This window comes from Lactuca serriola, chromosome 5, assembly GCF_051521515.1.
Source record: "Lactuca serriola cultivar US96UC23 chromosome 5, Lser_US96UC23_V15, whole genome shotgun sequence".
NCBI lineage: Eukaryota > Viridiplantae > Streptophyta > Magnoliopsida > Asterales > Asteraceae > Lactuca > Lactuca serriola.
Window position 1 is genome coordinate 185,109,774 of NC_136412.1, and position 6,029 is coordinate 185,115,802.

The window sequence follows — 6,029 nt, forward strand, 5'->3', positions numbered from 1 at the left end:
CTAAGTCCTTTAAATATTATATATATATATATATATATATATATATATATATATATATATATATAACTATACATATCTAGGCATGCATTTGACAATATAAAAGCGTAAAAGAAGTTTTGTAAAACCTTTGAAAAGTTTAATACTAACAAACGATGACTTGATGTTAGTTTATAAAACGATTTGAAACTATTTTGTTTAATAAGACGGTTTAAGTATACGGAAAACCTTTGTTTGAAGCACATTTGTAACATAGTTTGAAAGGAAACTTAAAGTATGTAAGACAGTTTGATAAAGAGTTTTCAACATGTAAAAACGTTTAAGAAAGTCATTTGAAGAAATATGTTTGGTAAAACAGTTAACGTATAGTAAATCCATTTACATGTTAGTTATTAATCACATGTGATTGATATAACAACTAGCATGATTCAACTTGTATCCCCCCCCCCCCCCATAAAGCATTTATAAACATTTAGAAACATTTAAAAGGTTAATTAAGGGGTATGAGCTCACCTACAGTGATTGGATCGGATGGAAGTGTCGGACAAGTGCTTGGTGTCAAATGAAGACTTAGACACACACAATGATCCTAATGACATATGAAGACATATGTATATATATATATATATATATATATATATATATATATATATATATATATATATATATATATATATATATATAATTAGTGATTATAGCACTAATTAGACCTGTATAAATATCCTAACGTGAGGAAAACACTTTGGTCAAAGTGTTAGGAAGCCATTGGGTTGCAACAAAGGAGTGCAAGGCCTTATAAGGGAGCTTATGGTCCATAGACCATGCTTGTTGGAGTTTATGGCCCAGGGGAGTTTACTCCTAGCCGTAAACTCTCAATTGGGTCTCCAAAACACCCTTTGGGGGTGTTTATGGTTTTGGGAGATTCTCAAACCGTAGACTCATGTTCTTGGAGGGTTTTTGGTGTTTTCAAGTGCTAATCTCATCAAGGAAAGGATTTATGCTAGTTTCCAAGGCTTAGAAGGGACTAGGGCACACTATGGCACCCATTTTAGGGTTTACGGCCCAAGAACACCTTAGACCGTAAACACCTTGTTCTTGATGTTTCTTGTGTGATTTCTTGATGTAAGGAAGTGTAACAAGGCTTAATATACTCTAGGATAGAACTACTTACATATGTGAAGATTGGGAAGAAAACTTGAAGATCCTTGGGAGAGAAGTCGGGTTTTCTCTAGCTTAAAATGGAAGAAATGAAGGAAAAATGGCTAAGTGCTATATATATACTTCATGGAGTTTACAGCTGTAAACTCCATGTTGGGCCGTAAACTCCAAACTTTTGGAGTTTTGAGACTTCTATGATGCACAATATGCCCTGGACTATACGTCCTATGTTTACCTCTTGAAAGATTAAAGCTCAGAATGCTCAAACAGACACCAAACGCGCTAAGAGGCAGCAGAAATGAGTTTGACTTTCAATGAAGTGTTTGACTGTACAGGATAGAAAATTTCAGGTTGTCACACATAATACATTGACATTCCAATGCAATGGTTGATTGGACCTGACATGCTGTTGTTGTATATGTTATATGTTTATGTGTTGGTACTTTGGGGGATCTCACTAAGCGTTGGATTAAAGTTTTGGTTTATGTTTCAGGTACTTCGGATGACTGCAAGAAGGCGAAGGAATGACTGTACACATTCTCTTGCTTATGACTCATGATTTTGGGAGACTTTGATGTTCGAAAATGTTTTGAAAACTATGTTTGATAACAATTTGTGAATTTGGGCTGGTTTTAAAAAAGCTTAAATTTGTTGTGATTTTTATGGGTGTTACATAGATCCAAGATCTTCTTCTCATTTGGATGCATTTTGAGGTAAAAAGCTCTTACCTTGATGGTCTTTAGTGTTAGATCTAGCTTATGGTGTATTTTATGCACTTTTTGAGCTTTTGAGTTATAGGTGAGCTTTAAATCTACTCCAGAAGCTATCAATGCAAGATCTTGGATCCATTTAGTCCACATGTTCATAAAAATGTCAACTTTATGGAATATTTTAGTCCATTCAAGCATTAAGACCTTTATTAAGATCTTTTTGAACTTTTGTGTCCCTTTAAGCCATGGATTAGTGTAAAGTTGCCAACTTTATGGGATCAGTTATGCTTTAGAATCAAGCTGGAGAGTTTGGCTTAAGCTCTTGCCAGGATAAGTGCTCAATGAAGTGATTTGGTGAACTGGGGAGTACGTTGGGCATACCTAGCTCGTACATTACACGAATTGGATCTTGAGGGAGTAGGTTAAGCGTACGAATTGAGTACGCCCCACATAATCAGCGGATGGATTTTTGGTCTTGGCAATTTTTGGTATTAGGCCATGCTTGGTCTTTTGAGGATTGGGCCTTGTTGGTCCATTTTACTTTTGGAGTTTTGGGCAATTGGTCTAGGTTTCCAGTTAAGGGTTGAGAACCAATTATTTATTTAGCATTATTTTATTTATGTTAAGGAAGGGATTTCCGAATCGACAGTATGAGATGTTATCGGTGATATTCAGCAGCGTGAGGTGAGTTTCCTCACTGTGTTAGCGGGTTGAAGGCACCAATGCCAACCCGTGGTTTATTATGTTAGGATGTTAGATGTCTACTTGACTCTTACATGTGTTATGTGCTTGTATGCTTACCGAGCAAGGCACGATGTCGGTCGGGGCCCGATAACTGTAGTGTATTCTATTATCTTTGTGATTATCGCATGTGTTTGTGTGATTATATGCTTATATGTTTATATGCATACCAGGCGGCACCTGATGAATGGTAGATCTATATACCGAACGGGGCTCGATGTCGGACGGGGCCCGCTATATGTTTGATATGTATGATAGTGATAGGGGTGAAATAGACCTTATAACCAGTTAAAATAAACTGAATGGGATTGCAAGCACCCATATATCCTTGACTATATGTATGTATGGTATGTGGTATTTAGGGAAACTCACTAAGCTTTATGCTTACGGTTTTTATGGTTATGGTTTCAGGTACTTCTGGTTCGAAAGGGAAGGGCCCGGTTTGATTGCAGAGCATCCCCCCATGTTTCTGCATTATGATGATTTTGGGATTGTACACTAATAATTTTTTCCCTATAAAGTACTTTTGAATATTTAGAACAAGGATAATGAATGTTTGGCTTAAAGATAATTAATGTTTTGGTTGAATTAAATGAAATTTTTACCTCATAATTTTGGGACGTTTCATCTTAAAAATCATTCTTCTCAGGCTTCTTCCAATTCTCATCGTATCTATCTCCAATATAATCGCGCGCTTGAAATCTCCGATTTCCATCCTCGTCAAGGTCACAATGCTATGTAAAATGAGGACTGCCACAACTATCACATCCAACCCGAATTGAGTGGATGGATTTATCCATCTTAGTCAACCTCCTGTCAATTGATTCTAATTTTTCCAAAATTGCTGCCATGTGTTCATTTCCTCTATCTAAATTTCCTCTTAATCTTGTAACGTCTTCTCGTGGTGTATGATATTCGCGTGAATGTTTTGAAAATTCATTGATCAACTCCTTAATAGTACCCGGTTCTTTATTTTTCATTGGTCCTTGAAAGTCAAGGTGTTTTCTTGTTGTAACATTCACCCCATCGTATAAAATAGCCGCTTCTTGTTGCACATTTAGATCATATTGGGGGTAATTCCTAAGCATGCCTTTATACCTCTCCCATGATTCAAACAAGGACTCACCATCGTATTGTTAGAAATTTGCTATCCTCTTCTTGAGCTTGGATATTTTTGATGGTGAACTGAATTTTGTCAATGAACGCTTTGCATAGATTCATCCAAGTAGTAATTACTCTAGGTGCAAGGGATTTTAACCAAATTTTTTTGCATCTCCCATGAAGGTTACTGGAAGCATTCTAAGAAAAACTACTTCTCACGGGACATTTGGAACATTCAAGTAATTGGCAATGGCCTTGACATCTTCGATGTGATTAAATGCATCTTCATAATCTTTTCCGAAAAATGAATGTCCTTGAGCATCCCTAAAATAAGGCCTTTGAGCTCGAATTTTGTTTCAACTGGAACTTCTAGTGGAGCAAGTCCTAATCCTAGATCATTACACGCTTTCTTCTTGTATGTGCCCATCTTCATTTGCGTGATATTCGTCATCTTGAAAAATAACTGTAATAAAAATAAAACCAAGGCATAAAAAAGGAACAAAAACTAATAAACAAAAACTAATCAACGAAAACTATCAGGACATTAACCACGTCGTGGTGAGAACCCGCCACGTCGTGGTTACACAATAAAAACAAAAATTAAAAAAAGAAATTTTTAAACTTTATGTGAAATAAATCTCACACAAAGAATCGAAAACTAATAGTAGATAATAATTAACTAAAATTTGAACTGTTCCATGACATCGACACCAAAAATTTGATATTTATTTTTTGTACTAAGTAATAAACCAACTAATCTAGACTAACTAATAGATGGTATGGAGTGCATCTGATCGAATAGCAGGATAGTTCAGGTAAGTAGGGTATCAAACACGAGGAATGGAAATATCAGCTAAATACTACTAAATGTTAACTAATTCAAACAATTAATTAAGTAAATGGTTTTTCTAGTTTTGCAAGTCTAGAAACTTAGTTACCAAAAGCAATTAAACTAACAACAGCAATTCAAATTAAGGATTAAAATGGGATATTAAAGAGACATCCGTTTAGATTCGATTCATAACAATCCTATGGTTGATTTCCTGGATAAGTGCAATGGATTAAATTCACTGTTGCTTACCAATTCCAAAATTAACTAAACTTTATGATCAAAATAATAATCCTTTAGTAAAACTAATCCATTCATGCATTGATCAGGTGAATAAACAAATAAGATTACTGGTATTCAATTCGAGTTATGCTAGACTTAAACTATGATTGACGTTATTGGATAATAACATCAATTCAATATATGAATGATCATCACATATTAGCTTCCACGTTAATTTACCTATTCTATTATTTAACCCTAGGTTTATGATCAACACACTAGTCTTACAAATTTTATGGTCACAAATTAATAAGATTCAAGTTTACCGAATAAGAAAGATCATCCAATTAAGAAAAACTCAGAAATAAATAGAAGAAATAGTTATCATTAACACAAAAAGGATCTTTAACAAACTATCGTAACAAATAAGAAACTAGCAACAATCTAAAAATCCAATAAATCAACATATAGTCATAATGATCATCTACTCTAAACAGAAGTTAGAGTTTTTAGCCCATGATATCTGGAAACAAACTCTTAAAAACTAAGTTCACCATGAAAATCATAACAGAGTAAATAAATATTAAGAAGTAATATTGCCTCATATCTCTTCAAACGCTAAACCTTAATCGAAATCTAAGCTTCTAGTGTGTTCCAGCACTTCTATGGTCTCCAAAAGTCAAATAGAACACCAATCATTCGTTAGGTTTGAGAGAATAATCGTAATATTTATAACTCCCAAATCTATCCCAGCATATCGAGGTTGACCGCCACCACGACGTGGTCTTCAATAAAAACATGTAATCAAGTTATTATTCATTTAGGATTTCTCCAATCACCACGTCGTGTTGATACAACCGTGACGTGGTCTTCTAGTTTTAAGTCTTCTTTGATTTTTATCCATTTTTCTGCTTCCATCACCGCAATAGCTTTGTTTTGATCCCTAGCATGTCTTCGTTGCTACAAAACATATTTAAACAAATCAAGTACCTTTGGTTCTATAATAATCATAAATATAGCTAAAAGTATTAAAATAATGCATGAAATATATCATTAAATATGCACATATTACACATCAAGATCTCTTCCCCTAGTTAACCTTAGCAATCTCCTCCATATTTCTAATGACTGCAGTTCCTTCCTCGAACCTGACAATCAGTCTGTCCATGATTCGACCAATGATACCTCAAAACTCTTCCAATAAAATTTGTGAAATCTCATTAGTAATTCAATCATGTACTCTTACCTTTTTTGCATTAATCTCGGAGGAC

The 6,029-nt window shown here is 34.5% G+C and overlaps 1 non-coding gene across 1 annotated transcript; it reads left to right on the plus strand.

The window, feature by feature from the left end:
• Positions 1-3,665: 3,665 nt before the first annotated feature.
• On the plus strand, positions 3,666-3,772 carry LOC145056005 (small nucleolar RNA R71). Its single transcript, XR_013685547.1, has one exon. It is a non-coding gene; the product is annotated as a small nucleolar RNA R71 (small nucleolar RNA).
• Positions 3,773-6,029: the final 2,257 nt, after the last annotated feature.